Raw genomic sequence first — 17,503 nt, forward strand, 5'->3', positions numbered from 1 at the left:
AGGTTACTTGCCCGGTCAGGCGGATTTAGTGATTTGGGGGCCCTAGGCAAAGTACAGGAATGGGGCCCTCTTCAATGACACATTTAGGTTGAGTTTCTATTAAAGGTGCTGTTAGCCTTTTTATTATTATTATTTCATTTTTTTATGGAATGTTATGGAGAAAATATTCCTACGCCCTGAAAGATATCACTGACTATGGTGACATGGACGCCAGAAAGTGGCTTATTGTGAGAAAGCGGGTTATTGCAAGAAAACAGCGTTCCCATTTACATGCACTGTATAGACAGCGTACATTACACCTGTATACGTGTGACTCGGTTAATAAACAGCTTTCTCCACAGCAACATAATTTTCCTGCAATGCTTGTGTAAACAACACACATGGCATCCGAGGAAGACTCTCTGTTGATTCGCTTTATTTCCAGATATTCCAGAGTTGTTAATAATGTCTGACAACACATTATAAAAACACAGTCTGGCTATGAACTAAAATACAGTATATTCTACTACAATACCTTTTTTCTTTCTCACTCTCCCTCTTTCTTAATGCACTTTTCCTCCATCAACTTGACCTTGAATTAACTATATCCAAATTATTAGACTAAAAGTTGACTTTGCATGTTTCCAGAAGGCTTTGATCAACTTTTAAATTTGAAAACATTTACGCTGCTAAATAGGGCGAAAACACGTCAACAGTTAGATAATAATTTTTTAATTTTTTTTATTTACGAGTGTCAACGCGCAGATCATAATCATCATCAACACTGTGTATTGGTGACTATTGTGAGTGCTGTACTCGTCGAAGGAGCGGCAGGTGGTGGTGCAGTCTGTCCAGCAGTCTGATCTGTTTGGAAAAACAGTGTTACCTTAGGAAGTCTTGATTCCATAAAAAAAATTTCTCTCCACAAATTCAAACCAAACTGAACTAGCAACAATGGTGCTTAACTAGTAACTTGCAATGGAGTATACGGTGAAATCACACAAAACTGTCCTAGTGATTTGGCTAACTTTCACCTGTTTACAAACTTGTGTAGATGCATAAAAACCTTGGAATATTCCACTTCAGCCTGATCTGAGGGGGAAAGGGGTTACTTGCATTGATGGTGCTGAAAATAACAGCAATCTCATGTAACAGCAATATCGGTGTTGTAACAGTGATATTTAAAATTTCAGCACACGTTATTTAGCATTAATGATAATAACAAAGCATATTATTTGTATTTTTAGGGGGCCCTTGGCTTCTGGGGGCCCTAGGTGGATGCCTACCTTTGCTTAGTGCTAAGTCCACCCCTGTGCCCGGTCAGTCCATTCTAATCCTGATTTTTGCAGCATCACAGTGGAATAAGAAACTGTAACCTTGTCAAAGAACCCGTATTAGTACGTAACGGCACAGTTTCGAGACGATAACTGTTCAGCCTGATGGCAAAAATGTGGCTAAAGGGTTTTGCATGTGTGGCAATCTGAGAAAACCCAAATGGCACCTTGGGTATCTTTTCATTTTTACAGTATGTCATGAACACTGAAGAAAAAAAAATTCTTAGTATTTGTCTCGTTTATCAGTAAAAAAATCTAAAAATACTTAAAAAATATACATTTTGTTATATATGAAAACCAGATGTTATATCTTGTTTTCTGATAAATCTAACCAAATTTAGTGAAGTTTATGCTTAAAACGGAAAAAGAAAAAATTGCCTATGGGGTAAGAAAATGTTTTATGGATGAGTAGATATTTGTACTGGAAAACGAGACAAAAAACTGAACAAGAAAATTATTTTCTGCAATTATATTAAATGATTTCTACAGTTATTTTTTATAATTACATTTTGCTTCTCAAGGATATGTTTTGGGGATGTTTAGATTTTTCTTCTAAAAACAAGACAAAAATACTAAGGTTTATTTATTTATTTGTGTGTGTGTGTGTGTGTGTGTGTGTGTGTGTGTGATGATGAACCATCTAGCATCACTTGACGATACAATATAACCTGTTTATTGGGTCATAGCTTCCTGAGGCATTTAGATATCAAGTTCAATAATGGCACATTTGTATAAACTGCATGTGCATGTGTATTCATGTGCATCAGACCTACGTATAACATTCTGAAGTTCCACAATTCGACAGAAAACCTTTTTCGAGGCATAATTACACTTTATTAACATCTTAACAAAATGAGACAAAACAGCATTACACTTGATCACATATATTGTGGGGAAAAAACATGACTTTAAATTAAATCAGACAGCAAATGCATCAGTAATTTGAAGAGAATCATAACGCCAATCTACAGAACACATCTAAAGTACCACAAGGCAAATCTTTATCTATAAAAATACATTAAAATGTGTAATCGATCAACAATACTACACTGCAAATCTTTACTGTATATACAAACATATATTGAAAGGAATGTGTACTAAAAAAACTGTTAACAGTTGCTGAGTGTGTCATCTAAAACTTTGTTGTATCTCCCTATATATGCAGACCATATGCAGATTACATTGATGAATAGTATACGGCAGCCATAATTTACTAACCATAAGTCTTAGCTGCCACAGTGACTAAGAGCCAGTCGTGTAAGATGATCTTGAATTTTCTTCAGACTGTAGACTCTCCCTGGATGCCTGTGAGTGGTGAATCCTGCCAGGACACAATGTAAGGAATCTTTATCAGTTTTCTTTCCTCAAATTTAGTCACAAGAGGTAGCACGCTAGGTGCCATTAGGTGCCTTTTTCTTTATGCTGAGGTGGAGGAATCAGCATGTCAAGGTACATGGAGGGAATGATAATTGACTGAGGATAAAGAGCTGAATGCATCTGCATTCGCAGAGATCAGTCTCAGGCCTCGACAGAACAAAACACATATACTGTAGATCTGTGTCATGCTTGTAATTTCTGCATCTGAGAGACTTACCTTTCATTAATCTGATTCAAATGTAGTATTTTGAGCTACTTATGAAATGTTCAGTGACAGCTCATGTGTCATTTGCTAAATGATACAGTAGACTGTCTTTTTTGAATTCCATGAAATACTGTAGATGGATGGATATACAGTATAAATGAAATACGATTTCAGAGTTTGCATCATGTTCCTCCTGATCACAAGGGTTTATTTTGCATCAGTGAATGGTTGACAGTACATTATCCTGTTTATTACATGACTGCTTACCAAATAAAATAAAACGATTGACATTCAATATTGATCCAAGTTGAAATATAGGAGATTACACAGTGTAGGAGATTGGTTGTAATGAACAACGGTCAAATATACAGAATAAAGGTCATCATACAAAAATATTTGACTTTAGAATGCAATGATTGACCAGACAGAAATGAGTAGTCCAGACAGATCTGTAATAACAAACAAGAACATTCTGATGGATATCTAAAAATATATTCAGATGACATAACCACAGTAAATTACAGTAATCAAAACAAATTAAGTACACAGATTATATATATCTTTACATCTAACATTTCCTTTTTGTCTATTAATGTCCACTCAGGCAAACACAATTCCCTTCATGCTTCCAGTTTGCTTTAGCACAGATACTTGCAACTGAATCAACACCTCCTCCACTCCAAATTACTTTGTCATTTCAATGAGACTTCCAAGGTCTTTCTCTTCCTTTGTTCCCTGTTTTTATCAGCAAGAGAAATTCTTCATCCAAGGCCTTAACATGCCTTCACAGGGCTTTAAAATTTAAAAATCTCACCATATACAATGGGTTGGCGAACATATCATCTGTATCCACCTCGGTCTGCAGTTGTGATGTATCAGCCTGTGTAAGAGAGGAAAACAGAAATTCAGACACAGTCTAATGACGCTCAGAACTGATTGGTATTACACAGTTGAGACACAGATCTATCTCTGTGCTACCATGCTGTGTGGAATGAAGGTCGCCTGTGGGTTTTTGCTGTTACTTATTGATGTCTCTCGAGCTCTTTTGTGTCTTCTTCTCCCAAACAATTGCCTTTTCCTTGTTTTGTTTTTTACAGGACTTGCACGGCAGCAATGTATTGATATTCCTCAAACATTCTGATAAGGGTTTTGTCTTAACCCCTAACCCTAAGTATAAAACTTCTTCGGAACTTCTTAACCCTTGTACACTTATCAATAGAGAACCCCGTTCCATCTGTTTGGGTCAAATTTGACACGAAACATCAAATGTCGAACCCCCGTTATTTTTTTATATTTTTGTCTTCAATTAAGTAAAAAAACTACAGTTATGCATTTCATATGGGATTTTATAGTATTTTTTTTTTACCTTATTTTCCTCTAAATTACTCAGTTACTCCATCCATGTTCACAGAAAATATGCACATTTTATGTTATCTTCTCTTCAATAAAAAACTTTATTTCAGTAAATGTAAAGATTGTCAATACATCAAAATATGTCATCCAACGGATCTCTCTGATGAATTCTGCTGGAATAAAAATAACAATGACATGAAATGACAACTAGGAACAGTAGATGGCTTCAGTGCTCCATGCATTGGCTGACTTGAGGCACTTACGATGGAAGTGAATGGAGCCAATACGTAAATGTTAAAATACTCACTGTTTCAAAAGTAAAGACACAAGGCGTAAACAATATGTGTGCTAACATGATTCTAGTATGTTAAAATCACTCTCTAACAATTTCCTTGTAATGTTATATACAGTGCTGTGTATTTTTCATACTAAATTGTTTTAGAACTTCAAATGAGATATGACATAAACAAAGGAAACCTGAGTAAACACAAAATACAGTTTTCAAATATATATATATATATATATATATATTGATTTTTTTTACCAAAGCAAAAAAGTTATCCAACACCTATATCACCCATGTGAAAAACTAGCTGCCCCCTTAAACTTAATAGCTGGTTGTGCCATCTTTAGCAGCAACAACTGCAACCAAATGCTTCTGATAACTGGAAATCAGTCTTTCACAACGCTGTGGTGGAATTTTGGCCCACTCTTCTTTGCAGAGCTGCTTTAGTTCAGCCACACTGGAGGGTTTTCTAGCATGAACTGCCCGTTTAAGGTCCTGCCACAGCATCTCAATTGGGTTCAAGTCAGGACTTTGGCTAGGGTCACTCCAAAACTTAAATTTAGCTTCTTTTGAGCCATTCAGAGGTGGACTTATTCCCAAGTCGCCCTGGCCCTGAAGCAGCAAAGCATCCACACATCATCACACTACCACCACAATGCTTGACCGTAGGTATGATGTTCTTTTTGTGGAATTCTGTGTTTGATTTACGGCAGATTTAATGGGACCCCTGTCTTTCAAACAGTTCCACTTTCAACTCATCAGTCCACAGAACATTCTCCCAAAAGGTTTGAGGATCATCAAAGTGTGTTTTGGTAAAATTCAGATGAGACCTAATGTTCTTCTGGGTTAGCAGTGGTTTTCGCCTCGCCACTCTTCCATGGATGGCATTTTTGGCCAGTGTCTTTCTGATAGCGGAGTCATGAACAGTGACCTTTATTGATGCAAGAGAGGCCTGCAGTTCCTTGGATGTTGTCCTTGGCTTTTTTGTGACTTCCTGGATGAGTCGTTGCTGCGCTCTTGGAGGAATTTTGGAAGGTCGGCCACTTCTGGGAAGGTTCACTACTGTGCCAAATTTTCTCCATTTGGAGATAATGGCTCTCACTGTGGTTCTTTGGAGTCCAAGAGCCTTTGAAATAGTTTTGTAACCCTTCCCAGACTGATGTATTTCTGTCAACTTTTTCCTCATCATTTCTGGAATTTTTTTTGACCTTGGCATAGTGCTATTGGGTGGGACCTTTTAGCCAACTTCATGCTGCTGAAAAAGTTATATTTAGGTGTTGATTTGGTTGAACAGGGCTGGCAGTAATCAGGCCTGGGTGGTCTAGTCCAGCTGAATCCCTTTATGAATGCAGTTTCATAGATTTGGGGATTTAGTAACTAATGGGCAAATACTTTTTCACACAAGCCCAGTTGGTATTGGATAACTTTAATAATTTTTTTAATAAATAACATTATCATATAAAAACCGAATTTTGTGTTTACTCAGATTGCCTTTGTTTTATGTTAGATTTTGTTTGAATTTTTGAAACAATTTAGTATGAGAAATACACAAAAACAAAAGAAATCAGACAAAACGTAAACCCTGCAAACGACCATAAAATGATTGAAACAGCTTTATAGCTCAAATAATACACAAGCTTTATTAGAAGAATGAATATAAGTGCTTTTAAAAAAATTATAAGCTTCACATTTCTGCCTTTAAACCCTCCAAAAATTGGCCCCATTCACTTCCATTGTAAGTTCCTCACTGCAACCCAGATTTTGCTTTTGTGGTAATCAATATTATGCCACAAATTCTGTCAACTGAGCTTAACTTGTATTGAACCCGGAATATCCCATATCCAGACTCCATTCAAACTTTGTTAAATAGATAATTTCAGCCTTAGGAGTGCCATCTATTTTTATTTTTATTTTTGGTTTTTTTAAACATTATACTTTTTAATTCAAATCATCCAACCAAACAAAGTGAAATCATTTCCAGGAAAATAAATCATACATTGCTAAACTTGTCAGGCTTAGTGTTGGTTGGAATGGCATCTGTTTTGGCAGGGGTTGCAGCATCATTTAGCTGGGTCACAGAGTTCATCTCAGTAGCATAAACTGGGTTTTCAATACTCTCCTGAATGCCAAAAGATTTAAAGAAAACACTGAGCCTGACATTCAGTTTTTTACTTTAAAGCGATAGTTCACCCAAAAATGAAAATTCTCTCATCATTTACTCACCCTCATGCCATCCCAGATGTGTATGACTTTCTTTCTTCTGCAGATCACAAATGAAGATTTTTAGAAGAATATCTCAGCTCTGTAGGTCCATACACTGCAAGTGAATGGTGGACAGAACTTTGAAGCTCCAAAAAGCAGATCATGTCAGCATAAACATAATCCATCAAACTCCAGTGGTTCAAGCAATGTCTTCACAAGTGATCAAGTCAAGGCCGTAGCAAGGAATTCTGGGCCCCCTGACTGTATATTGATCAGGGCCCCTTTCATTTAAAGAAATACAGTAAAAAATTTGTTGTGGGCCCCCCTTGACCTGTGGGCCCCTAGAATCATTACCACCTTTCACCCCATTAGCTACAGCCCTGATCCAGTTGGTTTTGGGTGAGAACAGACAAAACAAAACTCCTTTTTAACTGTAGATTTTGACAGCAGTCTCCTTGGCGATCATGATTTCAGGCTCGATTACACTTCCTATAGCACCATCTAGCGCTCTGCACATGTGTCAAGCAGCACTAGGAAGTGTAATTGAGCTTGAAATCATGATCGTGCCAAGTGACTGCAATGGCAAGATATATAGTGAAAAAGGAGTTACCCAAAACCAACTGGATTGCTTCAGAAGACATTGATTTAACCACTGGAGTCATATGGATTACATTTATGCTGACTTTATCTCCTTTTTTGGAGCTTTAAAGTTCTGGCCACCATTAAACTGCATTTTGAGGACCTACAGAGCTGAGATATTCTTCTAGAAATCTTAATTTGTGTTCTGCAGAAGACAGAAAGTCATACACATCTGGGATGACATGAGGGTGAGTATATGCTGAGAGAATTTTAATTTTGGGGTGCACTATCCCTTTGAACAAATAGTTCAACTAAAAATAAAAATTCAGTCACAATTTACACACTGTTTAGTCACTACAAACCTGTATGTTTTTTCTTTCTTCTGTGGAACATAAAATAATGTATTTTGTTTATAAAGCTGCTCTTTACCATATAACAAAAATATACAGTGACCAAAGGCTATCATGCTTCAGTAATAACATAAAAGAACCATTAAGAAAAAAGAACCATTTGACTCATTTTATAAATTCCAAGACTTCTGAAGCCATTTGATAGCTTTGTGTGAGGAACAGACCAAAAGTCATTATTCGCTAAAAATCTTCCACAAACACAAAGCTTGTATAACTGTTGAATACTTGGAACACAGCACATTAAGTCAAATGAACTAAAAAATAAATAAATAAATAAAAAAAAGCATACAGGTTTTAAATGACATGAGGGTGAATATTAATTTTTTGTTGTTTTCTTTAGTTTTGGTGAACTATCCCATTCAGACTAAATTCAGTACACTGTTTCTTCCACTAGAGAGCAGTAAAAGACATACTATGGCAGGCCCGCTGATGACTGTAGTCGCAACAGTGGCAGGGGTGGTGGGAGAGCCCTTTGTTTCTCCCTCATCACTGTATGCAGGGTTCTCAAAACTTCTTCCTGTTCCCTCCACTTCTATAGATGTACTGGACTCCTGTTTTTGACCAGAGAGCAAAATATGTTGATATTAACAAGGCAAACAAACCTACATCTTCAAATTAGCATGAAACATTTCCATTCAACTTTTTAAAAGCAAGCCTCTGCACTAATAATATGGATATTATCAGATTTTTACCAACCAAGACACCATTAATTTAGCAAATAATTATGTAATCACAGGATATGTTTAAAATGCATAGATAACAGGTTAAGTACAAACCCCTTTGGGGATGTTTTTGTTGTCATTATCTTCTCTGGATTCTGGTGGGTTGTTAGATGATTCAGATGAACCACCCTTAATTATGTTAAACAATAGATTTAATGTGGTATGTGTACTGTAACTGTATTTAACTGCAGAGTACTGTATGTTCTCTGTCTCATTAATGAGACATTTTTATTAATTGTCACCAGAAATGGGGCCTACTGAAGTTAGATATGCTGACATATAGATTGATGTTATGCAGAGCATCCATGATTTTTGATTTCTTATGGGCAGAATATATCAGTAATCCCAGGAAAATAGCTACAGCTGCTGTTACTTCAAGAGCAATGGCAACTGTGGATGTAAAAAGAGTGACAGAGGCAGACAGGATGTGGTACACATCTCGTTTGCTAAGAGACCTGTTTTGCATGAGGACAAATTCCATACTAGCTACATAATAACTGCAATGCTGAGGTTTAATACCAGGTGACAGAAGGGTGTTATGTACCAACATAAGATTCTACCTGAGGTTGTGACTACACCATAAATACTGGTCTGGCAGAAATCTCCTTTCCAATCAGGAGGACAGCTGTGAGGACAGTTAGCAGTCAGCATTACATAAATTTATCCATACATCCATCCACACACAAACACACCCATGTACCCTTTTTTAAAGGCCATTTGTAGTCATCTATATGCTGTATTCTAAAGGTTTTAACAGATATACACATTTAAAATGTACAGTCTTTCTCTTCTGGGAAAATGGACTAAAAATGGTAATGATTTTTTACACTACACAGAATTTTGTCCAGTCAAATGCTCTCTAGAATGATAATGTAAAGTAAATAAAGCCTGTTAGCGATTTTAAAAAAGGGACACGCCCTTCAATATGTCCTGTCCAAACTTCTTGTTTCAATAGGAAATATGTCAACACAGAAAACAGTGCTTGTCAAGCAATTTCATTAAACATTACAATTGTGTCAATTTCATCAGAAATTATTATAAGCTTACATGCCTTATTGTCGTCAAAATAGCAGGTTCCTCGATTCATGCACTGGCATGGAGGGGGCATGGTGGGTTCAGGATCAGTTCCTATCAAAAATCATACAGCAAAACACAATCGTCAGTCGATGACAGTATAAATAGAGCTGAGATATAAATGTGCACCACATTATTGACTTGGTGCAGGAACCGAACTGCCATCATATATCCTGTAATATTACTGAAACCCGCAGGCAAACGTCAGCAATGTCGGTTTGAATAGCTAAAATTAATTACTTTATGATCACATCATCAAGATAAAGACAGAGATAACAAGTATAAAAGGCACCTGCGTCACACTCCGTACTGCTGCCAGGGAAGAAGCTGGTGCCCTCTGGAAAAGCACAGGTGTAGCCTCCTGGCCTTAACAAACACAGATGACTGCATGTGCCCTTACAAGGGTTCTTCACTGTGGGAGGGAGAGATAATGCCAGTCACACACATTCATCTCACCTATAAAATCACTTTTTATGGATTACTTATAACATTATTGGATACCTACATATCCTCACAACCATCATTATATGGAACAATTAAGGGACCACTTCAAATTATCAGTTTCTCCGGATTTACTATTTGTAGGTATGTGTTTATGTAAAATAATGCAAAGAAACAAGTTCATATTCATTTTTAAACAACACAATACTAATGTTTTAACTTAGGAAGAGTTCAGAAATCTGTATTTGGTGGAATATCCCTGATTTTCAATCACATATGCATGAAGAATGTGAAAAATATTCACTTGAGTTCTGCAGAAGAAAGAAAGGGGTTGGCTTAAGTGTGAGTAAATGATGTGAGAATTTAAATTTTTGGGTAAACAATTTCTTTAACAAATGGAACCTTATTGTGGTGTTTTTTTTAAGATTTACGCATTCCAATTTCATGAAAATTCAACAAAATTCCATCAAACTGAATAGAGTAATCTTTAACTAAATAATATTTTAAAAACCTACAAATTTTATAAAAAAACTACACAATTCAGTTTTATGGAATTTTGTTATGAAATCTAAATGCGTAAATCTTAAAAATAGGCTAAAATATTTTTGAGTAGCATCTTTTAAAACAGTGTTTACAACGTGCTTTATATAATAATATTTGTATAAGAAAAGGGATTTAAGTGCTGGATTTATGTAATTCCTTAGTCTTGTATGAGTCAGCATTATAACAGAAGTCAAGTCTAGATATACCAAATGCATAAATGCCTCACTGCCAGAAAAATATCGGAATTGTAAACAGAATGCTTTGCCTGCCAACCTAGTCCACTGCAATTCTATAAGACTTGTTGATATACTTGATGTCCAGGTTAACGGCAGCAGCAATGTTATTACTGTGATCATCCAAAGCAGGCAGATAAGCTCGTTTAATAGCACCAGGTAGTGCACCCTTCCCTTCTACTATAAAATACACCATACCTGACACACAGAAAAGGTAATGCACCATATGAAGCACAAAAGATGTGAAATTGTGAACTTTGAAAGTGATTAGTTATCATATTTGGTGCTTTTATCATAACTGGTTTGTGATTAATTTATTATTGATAATTTATTATTTGTGTATTAGGAGGAACAGGCTAATGTCTTATAAAGATTACACACTGAATCCAGTGTTGTTGTGGTCCCAGTCGTAGTCCAGGGCCACAGTGTGCTCCTCTTCCTGCAGGAAGTCACGGTACTTCTCTCTCTGGAGGTTGAAGCGGCTGATACGGATGTTCTCCGGCAGCAGGAGCAACGGCCCTGGACCTAAGAGAGAGGAATGACAGAAATGAACATGCATACTGAAGACTTAATTTCCTATTACTCAAAGACTTGTGCTAAACATATTCTGATTATTTTCAGTATCCTACTTGTGAATGAGTACTAATTTGTCTTTCTTGTGAGAAGCCAAAGGAAAATTTCCACATTTGTGGATAATAAAGTTCAATCAATCAATCAATCAATCAGTCAATCAGTCAATCAATCAATCAGTAAATTTATTGTGTGTTGTTCCACACAAATATAGTTTTCACAATATAGTATCACAGAATGTGTTCCTACCTTCAGCCTCGCACTCATTTCCTGTGCACACTTTCTTGTACCCCTGGGCACACTCACAGTCATAGCTGCCTTTAAAGTTCTTGCAGACCTGTGGGCATACGGCACACTCTAAACACTAATCTATATCTGCAAGGAGAAAGATACACACAGGATAAGCGGAGGCATAGCAAGATAAAAGTGAGGGTTAAAACACCATTCATAGGTAAAACGTTGAACTTGTCTATTTACCTCCAAGATATTCATTTGGAAAATGTAAGACTAATTGAAAAGGACAAAGGAGTGAAGAGAATTGTGTTAAGATGCTTAGTGTACTTAGTGTCTCAGTTATGGACAACACGGCAAATCCGTTTACCTTAAAGTGCTCCAGGACTATATGAACCAGTGAACTCGTGAAATGGCACTTGTGTTTCTTTGCCGCAGATACACTGCAAGACATGTGAAGAATGTGAGCTTCTTTCCAATGACAGTTTATTCTAAAGCAAGCAATTACACTATGAGAATTGCATTATACTCTAATAAGTGTGACCTGGAGCATGCAAAGATGTAGATTATTCAACATCATTAGCAGTTCACTTTTGCAATTTAGGACTGATTGTTTTCATTCCAACTGCAAACTGTAACAGAATTCACATGAACCGTATCCTAGATCAACTTTTCAAGTTCGGTTTCATTGTCACCACAGCGGAACTGATTGCTGGAGCAGTCTGCCACACACTGGATCTTAAAGCCAATTGACAGACCAATGAAGTGATCTGGACACACACATGTAGCAGATCAGACCCAATCAGACACAGGTGACTGCAGGTTAGGAAATGGTCATTGCAAGGATTCTCACCTAAGGAAACCTAGAAAAATACTTTCAAACAACTATAATTTAACTTTCTGTTGTAAGTTGTGAAATGAATGATATACTATAGTCTTCCTGTAAGGCTGTCTGTAAGGATGGTAGATGTGGATGTCATTTGGGCAGTGTGTGATGTTGCCCATGACAATACGGTCAGCACCGGTGTACTTGTGGGCCCTCTCTATGGTGTGGGTGTTCCAGTCGGTCCAGAATACAGAGTCTTCAAACAGGGTCAAAGCGTAAGCATGAGGCAAGGAGCCAGCTATAGCCCTGTGTCTGTTCTGTCCATCCATATCAGCATAACTGTTGGGATAAGGAAATAGCAATTAGAAGGATAGTTTGGTTTCAAAATACAAGACTTATGGCAAATGCCCCTGAGCTGGTGGTGAATTTACTAAAATCCACTAAAGAAAAGTATTCTAACTTAGATAAAGTAGCCCTACTGTGTGTGTTGTGCTGGAGATACCCATGATTATGCTATCACCAATTATTTATTGGTTTGGGTTAGATATAATATTATTAGAAAAGTTAAGGGATAATAGTATTTTATTTTACTCAAGGAAATTGAGGTGAGCATCAGCAAAAAATATCTTGTTACTGGTGTAGTCAATGGTCAGGGCATTTGGCCACACCAGCTTTGAAGTGATGATGGCAGATGCACTGGATCCATCCATGCTAGCCCTGCCAGTGAAAGCTGTCCATCCCCAGTCTGTCCATTATAGCCATCTGACCGGGAACAGGATGAAGAACATTTGGAAATTTCATACATAAAAATGCTAGACAAATGCTAGTTCAACTACAAACAAACTACTACTATACATTTAAATGGTTATTTTTCTCACCCATATTTAGGGTTGACAGCGACAGCCTGAGGAATTGCAAAGCAGTATGTAGAGTTGGTGTCAACACAATCTTGAAGGAGCTTCTTTTGGTAATGTCCATCAAGTTCAGACACGTGAATGGCTCCCATGGTTGCATCTGTCCAGTACAGCTTTCTATAATGAAAGGAACACCCAGCCATACACTAACCCTCATAAACCTTGTGTTTAGAAAGCAATGCCCAGTTATTTTTAGAATATACTGAATATATTAAAGTGAAAGTTTGAATCAAGCTTTGAACACCAAAATGAGTACTTTGTCATCATGCACTCATCCTTATGATGTTACTAACCAGCATCACTTTCTTTCTCCCATAGAACACAAAAGGGGAATTTCTGAAGAATGTGCTGTTAATTTTTTCCTTGCAATTACGAAGAATGTTGATCGGACCGGTAACACTTTCTATGTAGCCAATATTTATAATGCATTATAAAGGCATTACAAAAGCATTGTAATGCATTTATAATGTCTTATACACCTTATATGTCATAAATAACTGTAACCACAATTATAATTCATTATAAACATCAAATTTAATCTGTAAAAGATAAAATGTATTATATATATATATATATATATATATATATATATATATATATATATATATACACAGGTATTTATATTACAGTATATTAGCTATGCTTTAAGTAAAGTGACAAAAGCAATATCTTCTTATAAACATCCATAAAATATTTTTAAGTAGTTATAAGACATTACAAGTCAAGCTTGTAAAATGCATATTATATATTTTAATATATTTGCAAGCTTTATTGTACATTTTCAATAGGCATTTGGCCTATGTTCCACTTAAATTACACCCTCTTGGGCAAAATTGCACAGGAAATTTCTTAATGTCTCAATTTACATTGTGAATGTGTGTTCCATTGTATCCTGCACATTTTTAAATAACTTATATTATTTAAGTTTGACTTGTAATGTACTGTATGTTACAAGTTTATGTTATGGCTGTTAATAGGAAGACATTGCTTTTGTAACTTCAAACAGGCTAAGAGCACTTATAATGTTATATGATCACGTTATAAAGTCTTTTGACTGTTGACACTATGCTGCATTTGCATGACAGCACTTACGATACCTATTATATATATATACTGTATATATATATATATATATATATTACATAACTTATGCAGATAAAATTCATTGTTGATTGTGTTATAATGCATTATACTCTTTGAGGTATAACTATGAATATGTCAAGTATTATGATGTATAATAACAATAGTTCCAATTACCTAAGATGTAACATATTATAAGGTGTATTATGAGATATTATAAATGCATTTATAACGCCTTTACAATGCATTATACTGTAGATATGGGCTTTAAAGAAAGTATTACCATTGGACCTTTCAAGCTTAAAAAATTACGCAAAAACATATTCAAAATTGGTCCGTTATTGACTGTAAATCTTGAAATCTGTCCTTGCTCTCCACAACAGAGAAGTAACAATGTCTGATTCATGAAAATAATTATTCTTTAGAGTCTGATCAATGAATCAGATGATCAGCCTTCTGGTGGTGAAGATTATAAGTGAATATCGATTCACTTCAATTTTGGTCTGCTCTTTACATAAAATTATCTGTTTAACAATACTTATATTTTTATGGTGATTTCACATCCTTTTTGAAGCTTAAAAGCTGCAGACTTCCTTCTTTGTAATTTCATAGAAATAAAAACAATCAGTTTCTCCTTTTGTGTTCCACGGAAGAAAGTCAGACTGGTTTAAAATAAATAAATAAGTGTCAGTAAATAATGACAGAAATTTCATTTTAGGGTGAACTAAGTCTGATGGTCCTCATTAACTTACCGGCCCACCCAGTCCACAGCCAGGCCCTCTGCTCCACCCAGGTCACACTGCAATATGACCTCCCTCCCTGTCCCATCTAAATTCATCCTCTCAAAATGCATTACGCCACCCAGTACAAGCGTTTACTCAGAGGTATCAAAGTCAAGAGCTACAATGTTGGACAGGCCTTGCAGCACCACTGAGAGTGAAGATCCATCAGCAGTCAGGTACGGATGTAGTAACGGTTGCAGTAGAGGAGATATGGGGAGATCCCACTTTTCTGCCTGCAGGTGCGGCCATCGGGCTCCCACAAATATCCAGGGGCACACTTGCAGTGGAAGGAGCCCACAGCATTCTCACAAACCTGACTGCACACTCCCAGCATCTCCTTGCACTCATCTATGTCCTCACAGGCCTTGCCATCTGACATGAGTTTGTAGCCTTCCCTGCAGGAGCAGTAGTAACCTGTGGGAGTGTCTGTGCAGTTGTGTGCAACTGGTGGACGGCTGAGTTAATGCATTCATTTATGCCTGTGGAGGGACAGAATTGCAGAAAGCAGGTGAAAGACATCAGATTATTGTCATTTTTTTGAACAAGTGATATAATTTGTTAAGTAGAGTAACTTCATTTCATACAGCTAAAGGAATAGTTCACCCAAAAAATAAATTCTCTCATCATTTACTCACCCTCATGCTATCCCAGATGTGTATGACTTTCTTTCTTCAGCAGAACACAAACAAATACCTTTTGAAGAATATCTCAGCTCTGTAGGCAAATACAATGTAAGTGAATTGTGACCTAAATTTTGAAGCTCCATAAAGCACACAAAGGCAGCATAAAAGTAATCCATACGACTCCAGTGGTTTAATCCATGTCTACTGAAGTGAGCTTATCAATTTTGGGTGAGAACAGACCAAAATGTAACTAGTTTTTAAATGTACATCTTGCCATTACAGTCTCTAGGCACAATCATAATTTCAAGCTTGATTACACTTCCTAGTGCTTGACGCATGCGCAGAGTGATAAATGGTGCTAGGAAGTGGAATCGAGCTTGAAATCATGATCACCAAGAAGACTGATGATGTCAAGATTTATAGTGAAAAAGGAGTTATATTTTGGTCTGTTCTCACCCGAAACTGACTGGATAGCTTCAGAAGAAATTGATTAAATCACTTGAGCCTTATGAGCTTTTATGCTGCATTTGTGCTTCTTGGAGCTTCAAAGTTTTAATCACCATTCACTTGCATTGTATGGACCTTGAGAGCTGAGATATTCTTCTAAAAATCCTCAGTTGTGCTCTGCAGAAAAAAGAAAGTCATATACATCTGAGATGGCATAAGGGTGAGGGAATTTTCACAAACACACTTTTCAAGCAAAACATTCCACAAAAAATGTTTAACAATTGATATATGCTAGAAAATTAAGACAAAAAGTTAATATGAAGAACTTTAACTGTGTTTACTCTGCTGGGACACCTGTATGAATGGTATTTGACTTTATACAGTATATCCACTAAAAGTCACCTATGGACCCAGTGGTTAAGTACTTGAAAAAGGTCTAGCAACTTTTGTATGCAGATGCCAGTTGGTTTGATTTTTTGCTATGTAATGCAATGAAATGCCAAAATGTTTAAGCATGAATTAAGAGTCTAAAAGTGTCAAAATGCTTTTTGGGGCCACTATTTATGGTAAAGCCTTTCCAAATATTGTATCTTACTACAGCCCTTCTCATCACTGTTGTCAGAGCAGTCCCTCTGCTGGTTGCAGACCTTGAGATTGTCAGTGCATTCTCCAGAATTGCACAGAAATTGTCCAGGTGCACAGGTGGGTTCCGGGCTACTGCACAACCCCTCTAGTTCATCAGTTCATCGACAGTCAGCTTCTCCATCGCATACAAACGTTGACGGGATAAACATTCCATTCTGACAGGTAAACTCACGACTGGAGCAGGTGTCGTACACACAGCCGATCTCATCACTGCCATCCCCACAGTCATTCACACGGTCACAGCTAAGGAGAAAAGTTTCACATGCACAATCAATGGCATTCAATGTTAAAATACTTTCTTGCATCCCAGCTTAATATGCAGAGACAATAAGTTTGTAGCCATTTCATAGGTTGATTCTTCCAAAAGTGCAAACAGTATGGCTCTGTTTCACTATCAAAACATTTTTTTATCTTTATGTGCGCATGTTTTTTTCTAATCATTTAAAACAAACTGTCATATTGTCCTGGTTACTTTCGTAACCTCCGTTCCCTGACAGAGGGAACAAGACGTTGTGTCGATGTAGTGACACTAGGGGTTGCCCTTGGGAGCCCCAAACACCTCTGATCTTTGAGAAAAGGCCAATGGGAATTGGCAAGTGGAATTTGCATGCCACTCCCCCGGACATATGGGTATAAAAGGAGCTGGC

General features: G+C 36.8%; 1 pseudogene; it reads right to left on the reverse strand.

The window, feature by feature from the left end:
• Positions 1-2,113: 2,113 nt before the first annotated feature.
• LOC127426839 (low-density lipoprotein receptor-related protein 2-like) overlaps positions 2,114-17,503 on the reverse strand; it is a 53,313-nt pseudogene continuing 37,923 nt past the window's right edge.

Source organism: Myxocyprinus asiaticus, chromosome 36 (genome assembly GCF_019703515.2).
Source record: "Myxocyprinus asiaticus isolate MX2 ecotype Aquarium Trade chromosome 36, UBuf_Myxa_2, whole genome shotgun sequence".
Classification (NCBI taxonomy): Eukaryota; Metazoa; Chordata; class Actinopteri; order Cypriniformes; family Catostomidae; genus Myxocyprinus; species Myxocyprinus asiaticus.